Source organism: Globicephala melas, chromosome 1, assembly GCF_963455315.2.
Source record: "Globicephala melas chromosome 1, mGloMel1.2, whole genome shotgun sequence".
NCBI lineage: Eukaryota > Metazoa > Chordata > Mammalia > Artiodactyla > Delphinidae > Globicephala > Globicephala melas.
The window spans coordinates 129,714,411-129,730,583 of record NC_083314.1 but is presented as its reverse complement, the minus strand read 5'-3'; the positions used below and the strand labels follow the sequence as shown (position 1 = coordinate 129,730,583).

At 45.3% G+C, this 16,173-nt stretch overlaps 1 protein-coding gene across 3 annotated transcripts in view; it reads right to left on the bottom strand.

Moving 5' to 3' along the window:
- Positions 1-16,173, bottom strand: part of GNG12 (G protein subunit gamma 12) — a 123,510-nt gene that overhangs the window by 62,828 nt on the left and 44,509 nt on the right. For all 3 annotated transcript variants that reach the window (XM_060304413.2, XM_030865899.3, XM_030865898.3), the window contains one exon: positions 10,821-10,874. The gene's annotated coding sequence lies outside the window, so the exon portion shown is untranslated. The remainder of the gene's footprint in view (positions 1-10,820; positions 10,875-16,173) is intronic.

Genomic DNA, 16,173 nt, shown 5'->3' with positions numbered 1-16,173 from the left:
AGACGCGGAGCGCTGCGCTAGTTCTCCCAGGTCCGGGGACAGATCCAGTTTTTTGTGGATCCTGAGCCTTGTACAATTTGGGGGCCTCTTTAAAAAAAGAATGCAAAATTAGGAATGAGCTACAGGACATCAGAAGGGGTCCTTGCCGATGAGAGATCCTGAGGCTTAAGCTTCATAACCGCCATCAGCTCCTTCGTGGGCCCTGGAGTTGAGCATGTGTGGCGGCAGGGGGCTCTCTTGAGCCTTACCCACAAAACGGCAATGGGGGGTTTCTCTAAGGCCACGTGCGTTGGTTCAGTCCCTGCCTCAGGGAGTGGGCTACGGAGCTGGGCAGGGAAGAAGGCAGGAGGTTCGGTTCCGCTTCCTCTTCATCCTGCCCGCACGCGTGGCAGATGCTCCGTACACACTTGCTGACCCACCAACTCAAGTGGCCCCACTGCTTGGTCCCCTACCCGTCCCTCCCTTCTTTCTGGCTTCCCGGCCACATTTCAAGTTTCCACATCAAGGAAGATTACTGCTGAACTGTCTGTCTGCAGGGGTGAGTAAGTCAGACCCAACCTATGAACAGGTTTCCTGCTCACCTGGACCATTCCTCACCGAAGGTGTCCAGGCATGAGTGACACAAACTTCAGTATCAGCCCAACAAACAATGATGTCATCATCATTCTTCGCAAACCTGCTACTTGGTGCAGCACGGGCACCTGGTCAGTAGGAAGCAAAGGGACAGGAGCTCTGTTGCTCAGGACTGCCCATTGCTCCAAGAGGACCCTAGGGACGAACTGCTCAACGGAGCGCAGGTGTTGCCCTGTGAGAGGAGAAAACCTCCCTGTCAGGAATCCCTGCTCCGCCCTGGCCAGCTCGCCACCCTCCTGACCAAGCCGCGATCTCCAGTTTGGGTCATCTTGTTATAGTCTGGCCCTGTCTTCTCCTCCATGGCCCCTTCCAAGACCTCCCTGGATGCCAGGAAGGTGCCCACCATGCATCTTTATTGCAAGAGCACAAAATAAATTGATGTGAATTTAGAGTATCTAGCTAAATATAGCTATGCTTGCATGTTTCCACGGGACTTGTAAAAATAATATATAAACTCTCCTAATCTAGTGGCAAAATCACTTACTCAAAACTTAAAAGGAAATGAGGCGAAGCCTAAAAAAATGGAAAGCCATTTGGTTTAGTTATATAGCTTACTTTCATATATGCTACAGTTTGGTATTTATAAGCAAACCAGCTGCTAAATGTTCTTGTTCTTTCTTGAACAAAACAGTGAGAACAACTTCTTACATATAAAAGTGTCTTCATGAAGCCATTTATCACAAGGAGAAAAGTGTCCTGCAAATTCTCATCTGTAAAATGGAGCTAATATTGTGATGGGAATATATCATTTAATGGCCACCATTATTGGGGTGCTTACTATGTGCCAGGCCTGTGCTGAGCATTTCATATAGATTATTTCACTTAATCCTCTCAGTAACCCGGTACAGGATTATCCTCCACTTATTCATGTGAAATTTGAGACTTTAAGAGTAAGTGACTTGCTCAACTGTTGCTGGAGGATTGACACTTGTTTTCAAGGCTTTAAAAGTTTTTTAGAAATCATCACAACCGTCAAATGCAAACAATGGTAACAGCCCATTTATTGAATATATACTATGTGACAGGCCACTGTGCTGAATTCATTACATGCATTGGTTCCTTTAATACAGCCCTCTTGCAAGGCAACTGTCATCCCCATTTAACAGATGACGAAACTGAAGCGCAAAGATGCTAAACCACTCTGCCCAAAGCATCTCAAGCAGCTGAGGAATGGTCTGAACTCTAGTCTCTCTGCTTATACTATGCCACCTCCCTACTGTAAAATGCACACAAATATTAATAGAAAGTTTGTTTTCAGTAACAGCCCGTTAAGCTAGTTCATATATAGAGATTTTTGAATGGCCCAGTAAAAATCACTATATTCTTTCATGCCAAGAGAAGAAGACAGGTGAGCAGTGCTAGGGGAGATGAATTCTGCTCTCTGGGCCTCTGTCTCCAGCATCATGTGGGGCAGGAGGAAGGGCACAGGGACGGGGGAGACAGGGAGGGAGCTGCACCTCACATCTTTGTAGACAGCATGAAAAGTAACACTAGCATGTAAACCAGGTTCACATCTGGATACGTAAGGTTGAGACTTGCCAGGGGAACCAGTCCATGATGGAACGACCCAAAACGCATTTAGTATTTTCTTAGGCCACTGTCCCCAAAGTGACTTCAACTTTAGCTGACCCAAGAGGCTTGCTAGCACATGTCGCTCGCTCATCTGAGACGCTGCCTTCACAATGGGGTGGGGAACATAAACACAGAGTGATCAACTTGTTGTGGGATCCACCGTCACAGTGGCCCAACTTGCACATGACAAAGAAGGTCACCTGGCAGAGAGGCCCAGTTCACGATGCTGGGGAGAAGGCAAACCAACCAGCTGAGTCCAAAGGACACTTAAACATACGAGAAAAACTGCAAAAAAGCAGGGATGGGGTGTCTTTGGAGGACGGTAGGGCACATTCGGCAAGGCTTGATTTTGGGGAGTTCATCAACTGTGGATGGACTCCTGATCCAGATGCCCCCATGAAGCAAGGCAAATCAGCTCTCAGATCAAGAGAAAGGATATTAGTTAGGGTAATGAGCATGAGAAATGGTGCTTGAGCACAGAGTTTCCCAATACTAGCTTTCTGCTGGGGTTATGTGCTGTTGGTGCGACAGCAAAGAAAACCGGCCCAGAGACAAGGTCAGAGGCTTCCCTGTGGTTTTAGAGAACAGAGTGTTGGTGCAAACCTGGCTGCCACTCGAATCCCTGCAGCCCAGGCAGATTTACTCAGACGAGTCTCACGTGCACACTTCGGATCCCATCAAAGGCAAGGTTACAGGGACTCAGGCGTGGCTTCATGGGAGCAGCATCTTTCCAACAACTCCAAGCATCTGAAAATCGGAATGGGATGCTTCTTGGGAGGGAGGGAGAGAGGGAGGGAGGGAGCTTGCCATGCCTGGACAGTTTTCAAGCACAGGCTAAAGGACCGCTTTTCAGGGTGTTGCAGAGGAGTTCCTCGAACTGGGCCAACAGTTAATATAACAAGATGCTCAAGTGGAAGTTTCCATTGTGGCAACACGATTCAGCAGATGGGAAATTCCAAAGCCGGGGCCAGACCACTATATGGAAATTCCTAAGAAGTTGACCTAGCTGGTTCAAAGGTCCATAAGGAGGATATTAACAGGTTCAGGACAGTGGAAAGTGATGGAGGATTTTGTGGGGCAGATTCCTCAGAAATGCTTTGATTCCTGGCCTCCCCAAGGTGGGTGGAGTGGTGGGAGTCCACTTTTCATCTCAGACCTGGAGACAAGAGTTTCAAAAGACAGTACCTGGAGGGCTCCTCGAGTTTGGGGATTGGTATGTGACACCTGCTTGAGGAACCAAAATGTGGGAAGGGAGCTGAAGCAATATAAGGTGACAGAGTAGAAGAAAGGGCCTGCTCGCCCCCTCCCACGATGGGGGGTTAAAGGGCACCAGGAATGCCAGCTCTGGTCTCTTTGAAACAGGCTCTACCCACCAGGGCTTCAGACTGAGGATGAGGGAACCCCAAAGAGAGAATCTGTATGGGAACGAGAAGCTGATGGAGGATGGTAGCAACCAGCAGAAGGAGAGGCACTGCCCGAATCCTGGGAGGTCCTGGTGGAATGTGCTGGTGTGGGAGTCCTCAGGACAGCCATGGAAACAGCTAGGAAAGCAAAAGAGAGTCCATTCACCCACCAGCCAGGCTCAGAGAACCCAGTGTCAGGCGCGACAACAGTGGTCAGGTAAGAGCTTTCCTCCCTCTCTGCCTCACCTGGGCAGGCCTGGAATGGTGGGCAAGATGGAGGGAAGTCTCCTCTTGGAGTAAACACTGACCGTTCATAGATTAAAGTGAGCATTTCCAATTTCCAGAAAGTATGCGGTGTGTGTGTGTGTGTGTGTGTGTGTGTGTGTGTGTGTGTGTCACTTATAGGGGTCGTAGGACTTTTTGTTACCTAAGAGTAACCAGAAATGTCATAGGCCTGATCAAGTTTTTATCAGGAAATGGGGAAAGACACACCCCAGTGAATCAACTTTAAAGGCACGGTGAGAGACAAGAATAAAGCCGTGTCTTAATTATGTCTCACAAGCTGCGCTGTACAGTGTCCTAGTCACAGCTAACCTTTGCAGCAGTGCCTGTGGGCCAGGCACTGGGACGAGGACTCTACAGACATGACCTCATCCAGGCCCCCAACAGCTCTGTGAGGCAGGTATTATCACCCCTTTGACAGAAAAGGAAACTGTGGCTCAGAGAGGTAAGGCAACTTTCCCAGAGTCACACAGGGAGGTGAGCAGAGTAGTAGCTCGGACTCAACCACAAGTCTGACATTGAACTCTGGACTCTCTTCTCCCAGATGAGTAGTTTTCAGCAGCCAGTGATGACAAAAGCAGGATAGGGATCTTGGGATCTTTCCATCCTTCCCTCTAAGGAGTCCCTGAGCTAGAAAAGCAGAGAGCCAAGTTTGAAAACCACTGAACTGCACGATCTCAGCAGTCTCCTCCAACTCTGGGGTTCTAGGATTCTATCACGTGGGGGTTGGGAGTGGAGAGGTGTGGACCCACAAAAGAGGACACGGGGAAGAGGGAAAAGCCAGACTTTGTGTCCTGTGTTCCCAGAGAGGCAGCCGAAGGAGCTGGTTCCAGCAGGTGGTACCAAAACAAACCTGAGGTTCAGAGAATTACAGTCACGTGTATAAATATACAGTTCAGACAATGCACATAAAGCACTTAGCACAGGGTGAACACCAGAGTAAAAGCATTAGGTAAATGGCAACTACGACTGTGAAAAGTTTACATATACGCCTAAAACCCTCAACATGCAATTTGATGCAACATACTCAGCCACTGACATCACTGTGTCTGTTCCATAGGGAGCTGTGTTTATCATGGACGCTAAACTCTACTCGCTGAGCCAAGAAAAGAAATGAACACATAAGATTAAGCTAGCCAAATCTAAAACAATTTGAGTAAGTCTTCTCTTAAGCAGTAGGGGGCTAGGGAGTCCTATGAAAAAATCATGGAAGCATGATCCCTTTCTCCAGTAAAAAAAAAAAAGTACATACACGGCATTTTGCAAATAATTAGAGAAGCCCATTCATTGATTCATTCAATGGATTACAGATCCACTGAAGTCTATTCATCATCTTCAGGTTAATAATCTAGATCCAAGGGACACGACCTGAGGTCGTCAGGCCAAAAGCTGCCTACGTGACCCCACAGTGGGGTCACCCACACTCCTCCTCTCAGTATGCTCACTGTTGCTAGTCTGATCATGATACTAAACTTGGAATAGGTAGTCAATGTAACTGAAGCTGAATCTAATTTTAAACCTTTCAAGTTTAATGGACGCCAAATTAAGAATTTCTACATCAGTGCACTCTGGTACCTAGAAATTTTAATTGCTTGGCATGCTCTTTCTTTCCTTTCTTCTGGTAACAAAATTCCTCCTTTTTCCTAGGGACCCTGTGCCATGTGCTTCGGGTACGATTCATCCTCTTTCAAGGAACACATGAACAAGCCCTGGCCAAGCAGATACTGCTTATTGTCTACTGCCTACTTCTAGCCAGGTTGATTCAGGCAAGGAGTCCAAACTGGGCCAGACCTCCTTGGTACTATTGTTAGAACAATGACAAAAGAGGCACTCTCTTTTCTCTGAGAACCACAGCTGTGAAGATGATGGAAGTGTAACACTGATGGCTACCTCTGCAAGGTACTGAGGGGGAGACTGCCTAAGAATGAAGCTGACAGAGTTAAGCAGAATCAAGAGATGGAGAGAGTGAAGGATAATGGCCTGATGTTTTCTGGAACACCTGGATACACCCATGCCTGAAGTCCATGCCAACACGGACATGTTAGTCATTAAGTCAAGACACTAGTTTAAGTTGGACTTCTGTTACTTGCTACCAAAATAATTCTAACTAAGAAACCTGATCTAAATGAAGACAAAGCCCAAAAGGAAATTCCCATTTATGGACAGTCCTCGTGGAATTCTGGGCTCCTCTCTGACAATGATCCTTACTGAATTAACTTTTTTTTCATCCTATGCACATTACTTTCATATCACCCTCTGCTCCCTTACCAGTGCTGCCAACCCCTCAGACACTACTGCTGCAAAAATTATTAAAGTCACCGACTAGAAGAAGAAAATCACATAAGTGGACAATAGTAGCTCAGTTTATAGTTTGCTGCCATCCAATACATCCTTGGAGTCTACTAATCTTATTCCAGTGAGCTTCTAAAACTGCCCTGGTTCCCTCAAAAGGTACAGAACACTCTGGTACCTAAAATGACGTAGAGCCACAGGGCTCAAAACAGAAGGAGAGATGAACGTGGAGCAAGCGAAGTGGGCCACACAGGTCACAGGGGACAGGGTCCGTGTAAATTCTGTGCATCAGAATTTACCGCAGACTGAGTCAGGGCATAGCACGATTTGGAGTTGGGAGAAATAACTTTCACTGAGTACTTCCCAGGAAGTTGTTTATTATTCTTTTAGAACTGGGATGGTAAGGAGATCTCAACTCGTGTGCCAAGCCTGGGCCATAGCCAAACGTCTGGGCTCAGCATCAAGAGCCATGACGGTCTGTGACATGCATCACACGGGAGGGAGGAGGGATGAATATATATGCTTGTTATTACAGCGGAAAATATTACTTTTTTTTTTTTTTTCGGTACCCGGGCCTCTCACTGTTGTGGCCTCTCCCGTTGCGGAGCACAGGCTCCGGACGGGCAGGCTCAGCGGCCATGGCTCACGGGCCCAGCTGCTCCGCGGCATGTGGGATCTTCCCAGACCGGGGCACGAACCCGCATCCCCTGCATCGGCAGGCGGACTCTCAACCACTGCGCCACCAGGGAAGCCCTGAAAATGTTACATTTTATACTTGGGTGAAGCAAGGCCAGCAGAGAAATGCACACCTGGGCTGGAAGGCGCTTCTTGGGCAGCACTCAGGTGTCACACATCGTTGGTCTACATGGAGGGCAGTCCTCATCAGTCACTTCTATAGGGATGTTGTTCGCTGCCTTAGGTGGCGTCCTCCTCCTGAGCACCCAGGGGGCAATTACTCTACGTCTCGAAAGAATCACAATCAACCTTGCTTCTTCTGAGTAACTAGAGTGCTTTTATCCTCTAGCCACCAAGAACTCCCAACTGAGCACGTTTTCCTAGTACTGACTGCTCAGGAACTCAGAGGCCAGACCATGGGGGCTGCTAGTGTGCGTACAGGCTCTCACTTAAGAACTGGGGGCCTAACCTAATCTCGGATTTCACCTTACTTTTCCTTCCCCACAAATTTCCTTCCTTCCTTCTTTGTCTGAATCTTAATATATGTGTATTTAAAAGCTACCTCAAAACTCTTTGAAAGAAGACAGGCACATACACTAGATCAATAGCAATCAAAATAATGTACAACGAATCAGACAGTGAACAGAGGACAGTTTTATAAATGCTGCCTGTTGTGATAGCTGTTACAGGGAAGTTCCAAGCAAGCAGCGTGAGCATGTGGTGGGCCTTAGACCAGAGACAGCCCTGGGCCAAACTGTCACGTCAGCAAATGTCTCAGACCACGCCCTCCAACCCTCCTGCACTCCCCTCCCCCTACTCCATCCTTCCTCAGGCAGTTGGGTGCCCTGTGGTCCATTCCTGCACGTCCCACACCTACTCTCTCCCTAGTACTGTTGCTTGCTCTCCCTTCCCCAACTTCTCCCACCAATCAAAGCAGATCACACTTCTACAGGTCCCTGTACTTGACACTGGTAAGCTGTCAATGGCTGATAGCGGCTCAATCAACTATTTCTCTCAGGAATGAAGAGGGAGAAATCAAAGGACTAAATCACTAATGGTGGAATAGGCTGTAATTATGATACAGATGCAACTGAACAAGGGGATCTTCTTGTAAATTTCCAATAATCCTATGGGAAGCAGTTACCACAGTGGCCAGCATACAGTCGGCATTCAATGAACAGTAGACACTAATTATGACTACTGTTGCTATAATTATGAATCCTTCCACCACTGGATTACTCACTGTCTATTCCTCTATCACTACCATGACTACCACCACAGAGGTAACTGCTAGCCACAGATCCATAATCAATTAATGTATTTTAATTACATTCTATGGTTTATAAAGCACTTGCGTATACATCATCCTTTTTTTTTTTTAAGAGGGAACACTTCTTTTTATTCTTTTTTTAAACAACTTCATTGAGATATAATTCATATACCATACAATTCACCCATTTTCATGTACAATTCAGTGGTTTTTAGTACATTTACAGGCACTGGGCAACCACTGCCAGAATGAACTTTAGAACGTCTTCATCACGCCAAAAGGAAACCCTATACCTTTAGCTATCTCCCCACGTCCCCCATTTTCACCTCCCAGCCCTAAGCAATGAATAATCTACTTCTGTCTCCAAGGATTCCCCTATTCTGCCTTTTCATATGAATGGAATCACATTATATGTGAACATCTGTAACTGGCTTCTTTCACTTAGCATAACATGTTCAGGGGTTATCCATGTTGTAACATGTATCAGTACTTCATTCCCTTTTCCATCATCCTTTTTTATCTTCCTGGCAATCCTCAAGTTAAATGTTATTTCCGTTTTACAGATGAGGATACTGAAGCTCAGAAAGGTCCCATTTATAAGGTCCTAGAGCCAAGAAGTAGCAGAGCCAGGACTCAAACCCCAGTCTCATATAAATTTCTTGTTCTTTCCTCAACAAGTGGTTGCCAACTCTGTAGCTATTACATCAGAATCATCTGAGTGCTTCAAGGTCCCCAGGTTCACCTAATGAACGTAGACGGCCCAGTGAAGGGACTGTGAACTTGTATTTCAACAGGTACCTCATGCGATCCTGGGGAGCTGCTGGTGGGTGACCAGGTGCAGGGTCCTGGCTGACTAAGTACCCACTGTCCTCTCGGCCCTGTGCTGAGTACTACAAGGGAGACACATGGAACCTTCTGCTCTCAAGGCACTGACACAGGTACTGAGGAGGTAAGACTAGGAAGCTGAAGAAGGGTGCGTGACAGAAGACAGTGTTTGGCTTTGAAGTATTCGGAGCAGAGAAGATCACAGATGGTGGGAAGAGGCAGGGAAGGCCACGTTACAGAGAAGCGAAGATTCTACTGGGCCCTGCAGAATGAGGAGGACTTCCAAGCAGAGAAGGGGTGAGCTGCATGAGGTGTCCTCGGGAGAAACGGTAAACAGGCTAGTCTGGCTAGAGGAAAAGGAATAGTGGGAGCTGAACAAGAGAGGACTGGGCCAGATAATGGAAGTGGAGAAGCCAGAGAGGAGTCTAGGCTGGTGTGGTGGATGAAATGGGGGCACTGACAGTCTCTGAGCAAAGGAGGAACTTCCTGAAAGTTGAATTGAAGGAAGACTGGTGTGGCGGTGCTGCGTACCATGAAGCGAGGCTGGGAGCGGAAAGCTGGTATTGGCAAGACCACCCAGGATGCTGCTGAACGGACCGGGATGCCAGGCGGCAGTCAGCAAGACCAGGATCCCAGGGTCTGTCGATCAGAACGGGCCGAGGGGACGGGCTGTGAGATGGGAGCGTGACCTGAGCCCTCTCACTCTCCAGGCACTTTTCATCCCATCACAGCTGTTTCCGTGAGACCCATAAACACTGTAGGGTGGATTGTGAAAATGGCCGCAAACCTTCCCCTCTCTGTAACCATCCTCCCTGCAACGTGATTCCGCAGCTCGTCTCACCGAGAGGTAGAATCTATTCCTGTACCTCTTGAATCTACACTAGCCACATAGCTTCTTTAGCCAACAGAATGTGGTGGAAGCAATGCTGTGGCAGTTCTGAGCCTTGGCCTCCAGACGCATCTGCTGTGTCTCTTGGTACCCTGCCCAAATGCCATGTGCACAAGCTCAGGGTAGCCTGCAGGACAGTGAGACACATGTCTTAGTCATTGTCATCACTCCAGCGGACAGCCAGGTGACCCCCAGCCTAGGTGACCTGGACCTGCAGCTGATTGAAGACACATGAATGGTCCTAGCTGAAACCAAAAGAATCACACACCTAGGCCCAGCCCAAATCGCCAACCGACAGAATTATGGGATAAAGAAATGATTGCTATTTTGAGTCAGTGAATTTTGAAGAGGTTTGTTATACAGCAAAAGCTAACTGATACACAATGCAAATAACATTATCACCACATATCAGGGAGCGGTGTCACCTGAAGCCTCAGAAGCTTTTTCACTTCAGAAGTACATTACTTTCCCAGCTCTAAAGGAAGTTTTCTACCACTACAGAACTGTTATCTCATGACAGTCACATTTAGGTTTAAAGAGAGATGAGAGAAAAAATAGGGCAATAAGAAAGCTAATGTTACATCTATGAGCCAGTCTTCATTACAACACACTGCAAGGAACTGTCTGAATTCCTTGGCTGAAATATCACTTTGTTGTTTTGGATACTGTTTGAAACAAGCAGACTATCAACAGGGGCCTGGAAATAGTTTCAACACACAAAAAAAGTTTTTATTTTAATAGTATTTGGCATGCAATCATAGATCTTTTCCCTGATCATGTTCTTAGCAAAAGAACATGGATTGATCTGTTTTTTTAAGGCATGGAAACATCGTAAATCATTTCAGAGGAAAAAAAAAATGTAAATAAATAGACATCTAATCATAGTACTAGTAGAGATGCATCTAACTTAGCAGTGTGAGTATCATTTCAAAAGTGACGTCAAACGGTCACTTTGTTTTAAAAATGAAAGAGCACTTACCAGTAAGACTCTGTGTGGCCCACCGTTACCAGGTTTTTAGGTGATGGAATAAATCTGAAATAGAATGAAACAAGCATTCCGTAAGTAAATCACATTTGGAAAGGTGTGCCTTCGATCCCAGTGACTGCCATCACATTGAGTATTTATTCTTTTAGTTAAAGATTAGCAAAGCTTTTTCTGGCTCCTGATGGAATAGGGAGAGTTTTTTGCCTACATATTTCAACTTCCTGAACAGAGAGCATTCTCTCATCTCCTTCAGGGAGTGTTCAAAGTCTGAGGCCAGTATAACTATAAATGGTAGTGTTTTTGTCCAAACCCCTCCAAGTCAGCGGAAGCCTCCCGGGTTGTTGCTCTTGCTTTGGTCCCTCCACTCCCTTCTGCTAGCACCAAGCCATGACTCCCTTTATGGAACCGATTAAAAGACGGATGGTCCAGTATAACTTGAAGGGCAATAGGAGGAGTGTACCAGGCTTTTCAATAGTGATCACCTGATCACAGATAACCACACCTTTTTATTTTATTGATAATGGTGAGCCTAAAGCCCTGCTGTTCAACAGAAATATAACACAAGCCACATATATAACTTTAAATTTTCTAGTGGCCACATTAAAAAAGCAAAAAGAAACAGACGACAATTTTAGTATTTATTTAACTGAATTTACTCACAATATTATCAACATGCAACCAATATAAAAAATGATTAATGAGACATTTTGCCTTTTTTTTTGTCATACTAAATCTTCAAGACCCAGTACATTTCAACTCGGGCTAGCAGCAGTCCAAGTAGTCAACAGCCACAGCAGCTAGTGGCTTCCGTATCAGACAGCATGGGCCTAGGGAACCTATCCTTGGCCTTCAGGTACTGGCAAGGATCCAAAGTGAGTGAAATGCACATGGAGATTTTGTTTATCTATTTTCCTGCTCTTAGGAATTCATCATTAATTACCACATTCCATGATGTCATTTAGTAGAAATAATAACATAATAATAGGAAGAGATATGGGAACATATGTATATGCATAACTGATTCACTTTGTTATAAAGCAGAAACTAACACACCATTGTAAAGCAATTATACCCCAATAAAGATGTTAAAAAAAAACATAATAATGGCAAACACTGTATAGTACTTGCTATGTGTTCTCGGCAAGCTCCCATGTTACCTTAATGAACCCTCACAATAACTTCACGAGGTACGTATATTATCATTCCCATTTTGTAATGAGGAAACTGAGGCACAGAGAGGTTAAGTAATTACTCAAGGTTATAAGATACTGACAGAGCTGGGATTCTAATCTACGTAGCTGGTCTCCAGAGCCCATGCCCTTAGCCACTATACTCTCAATTAAATTTGAACGGGTCAAAATAAGATAATTACTTTCAGTTTTAATTATAACTGTCAAGTGATCCAAGGTTGCTCCCATCATACATGGTCAGATAATAGCACTGATGGCAGATGGAGAATTGATGGGATGTACTAGCAAATTAAATTTAAAATAATTTGGGGTGGGAACACAAAAACCACAGGCAAGCCTGGGGTCAAAAAGACTGTACCACGTGTAGGGGGCCATTCTGGATGACCAAGATGGGGGTGCAGGGAGAGGTTAAGGTGGGGTCTTTGGAAAATCATGTCTTTGTGATTTTTCTGAGGGAAGAGTCTATCACTTTCATCTGATTCTCAAATCAGTCTGTAAGCTAGACATCTCTGTATGTCTTAGCAGGGGTAGGGAGTAGAAAGGAATTACATAAACATATCCTTTCACTTTATTAATCTGTGCCCCCCTCCAAAGAAATCATACCCAATGAGCAAAATCAAATCCACACACATGAATTTCCTGCCCAAATGATAGGGAAGGAGGCTGGTGAGGGACATCATTTAGAATCAACAGGCTGTGGGTTGAGGCCACTGGGGGTGCTGCCTCCCAGTCTCCCAAGGCGACCCCCGAACCTGCTGAAAATCCTTCAGTGGCTTCCTCTAGGTGGTAGGATTAAGTCCAAGCTCCTTAGCCCAGTCTCCAAAGCCCCAGTGACCTCGTGCCTGCCCCTCAGGCACTCTCCTGTGAGCACTTGCCCTTCACCCACACAAACCTATTTACAGGTCCCTAAATGCTCCCCCCCGCCACTCTCACTTCTCTGTACCTTTGCAGATTGTGTTCTTTTTGTCAAGCACGTCTTTTCCCTACAGTATCTGCCTGCCTTCAAGTCTCAATTAAAAACTCAACACTTCTGGGGAGCCTGTGTGAACTCCTTCGGCTGGCTTAGGGGCAACTTCTCTGCAGTAACAGCAGTAAAGTAGTATTCACTCAACTCAACTGATAATTATGTGCCACTACTACCGATAATAATAAAAGCTGATTTTTATGGAGCATTTCCAGCGCTTTGCGTGCTCCTTTAATCATCTCAGTAACCTCATGAAATGGGTTATTACCCCATTTAGCAGGTGAGCAAACTGAGGCATAGAGGTCAAGTCAGTAGCCTAGGGTCACACAGCTTATAAATGGCAGAGGCAGACGTCCAGGGTCACACAGCTTATAAATGGCAGAGCCAGACTGTAAACCCAGACAGCCTGGTTCCAGAGCCTGCACTCTCTTTTTTTTTTTTTAAGTTGACTTAATTTGATTTACAGTGTTGTGTTAGTTTCAGGTGTATAGCAAAGTGATTCAGTTTTCTATACTGTATATATAAAGAATATACATATATTCTTCTCAGATTCTTTTCCATTATAGATTACAAGATATTGAATATAGTTCTCTATGCTATATAGTACATCCTTGTTGTTTATTTTATATATAGTGGCATGTATCTGTTAATCTCAAACTCCAAATTTATACCTCCCCTCACTTTCTCTTTGGCAACCATAAATTCGTTTTCTGTGCCAGAGCCTGGACTCTTTAACGCTATACCGGGCCTGACTCCCTCTGTGTCCCGCTGCCTTCTACTCTCATTGCCCCTGTACTTCCCTCTGTTAATCCAAGTGGCTCCTGTGTTTCAGTTTTTCATTTACTGGTCTCTCTGTCCACTTGTCTGCAGAATCTCTGGAGGTTGAGAATGTGTCTAACTCAGCTTTGTCTTTCCAGGACCTTGCAATGTGTTTGGTATACAGCAGACGCTCCATAAAGGCACACACATGAAAACACTGGCACAGCACTGGAAGGACAGGGGTCAGGGGTACAAACTTGGGCCTAATAAAAACACACCAGGAGAAAGAGTCTCCAGATACGCACTTGAACAAAGCAAGCTTTTTTTTAAAATTTTTTTAAATTTTTATTTATTTATTTATTTATTTTTGTCTGTGTTGGGTCTTCGTTGCTGCGCGCGGGCTTTCTCTAGTTGCGGCGAGCGGGGGCTACTCTTTGTTGCGGTGCCTGGGCCTCTCATTGCAGTGGCTTCTCTCATTGTGGAGCACGGGCTCTAGGCGCGTGGGCTTCAGTAGTTGTGGCACACGGGCTCAGTAGTTGTGGCTCACGGGCTCTAGAGCACAGGCTCAGTAGTTGTGGCACACGAGCTTAGTTGCTCCGCGGCATGTGGGATCTTCCCGGACCAGGGATCGAACCCGCGTCCCCTGCACTGGCAGGCGGATTCTCAACCACTTGCGCCACCGGGGAAGCCCAACAAAGCAAGCTTTAACTTCATCTTTTAAATTCAGCCTGTGCTGAGGGAATGGTCATTTCCTAGGTCTGTTTAATACCAGAGGAAACAGAAGCAATGCAGGCCAGGGCGTGGCTAACTTGATCATACCCCCAACAAGTTCATCACTTTCATCTTACACTGCACATGGATTTACGTAATAACATGCCTTGGCTGGCCAATATAAAGAAATGCCAGAAAAGACATTTTCCTTTAAAAAATGCAATATTCAAGGAAAAAAGGACAGAAAATGCTATTTCCTAAAGTTTTCTTGGTTTCCAATAACTGGCTATGAGTACGTTCCAAACATCTTTTTTTTTTTTTTTTTTTTTATTAAACAACAGCCTCATGTTGAAAATCTCCTTTTGCTGTTCAGATGTGGTTGTGCCACTTTCTACCCCAGAGTTCCATAAGATGCTTCCTTCCGTCACTACCTACACTTCCCTTGGATGGATATAAAAGTCCTTGTAGGAGGACACTCTCCTCTTTCTCTAACAGTAGGAAAGAAAAAAGCTTCACGATCTAGGACATACATAGACTTCTAGAGAAAAAGAGACCTCCTTCTGGCTCATGTCAGAGACTGCATCAGGACTGCGCCCAACCCACCTACTCAGACATAAATACAATTAGCCATAATACCCACCCTTCCTACTTGCATCCAGAATATAAAAGAGACCACCAACTTCCCACGGATACGGATGTCAGCATCCTCTCAGATATTAACAACCACATTGTAAATCTGCATTTTTGATCTTGCTCTCTCATCTCCTTCCACAATGAACAGTAATTTAATTATTCTTGAGAGGTTTACTGAGTGCAAATTAAGGGCCAGGCACAGTTGTAGGTGCTGGAGATACAGCAGTGAATGAGGTAAATAAGGTTCCTGACATAGGGGCCCTTACATTTAATAGGAAACAGAAAATGAACAAGTATACAAACAAGAAAAATAAGAGAACTTCTAGATAAGTTCTACAAATTCTTTCATACAAGCAGCGAGTGATGCAACCCCCTGGAGAGCTTCACAATGTCTCTTTGGCAGCTGAATGGAGGAGTTTCAAAAAGGCAACAGTGAGTGAACGGATCAATGGTGGCCAATTCTGAGGCTACTCAATTGTGCAGGTGAGATATGATGGTACCTTTGCCTAGGATGGTAGCAGTAGAGATGGAGAGAAACAGATGCATTCAGGACAGGTTCTGGAGGTAAAACAACTAGGACCTGCTGAAGTGGATGTGGCCAATGAGGAAAAGGAAGGGGCTGAGATGACAGACAGGTTTTGGTTCAAGCAACTGGGTCAATGATGGCTTCCTTGAGGGAGAAACGGGTTGAGAGAGGAAAGAAAATCAAGAACTCTGATTTGACCCTGTTAACTTGGAGACATCCAAGTGGAGATAGCAAAAAAATACTGAGAAGTCTAGAACTGTGTTGTCCAATACTATAGCCGTTAGCACATGTAGGGATTTAAATGTAAATATATACAGTTACAAACTCATTCCCCCAGTGCATGAGCCACGTCCAAGTGGTCAGGTGGACACAGAAGCAGCTACTGTCCTGAAGAGCACAGGTGTAGAATGTTTCAATCACCATAAAAAGCTCTATTGGACAGGACTTGTCTAGAATGAACATGATAACCTACTAGATTCCTTTCATTATTATAAAGCTTATTGCAATTATAAAATACAAAATGATAGTCCTCGGAGACCTAATTTAGCTTTGAATGGCAATTGG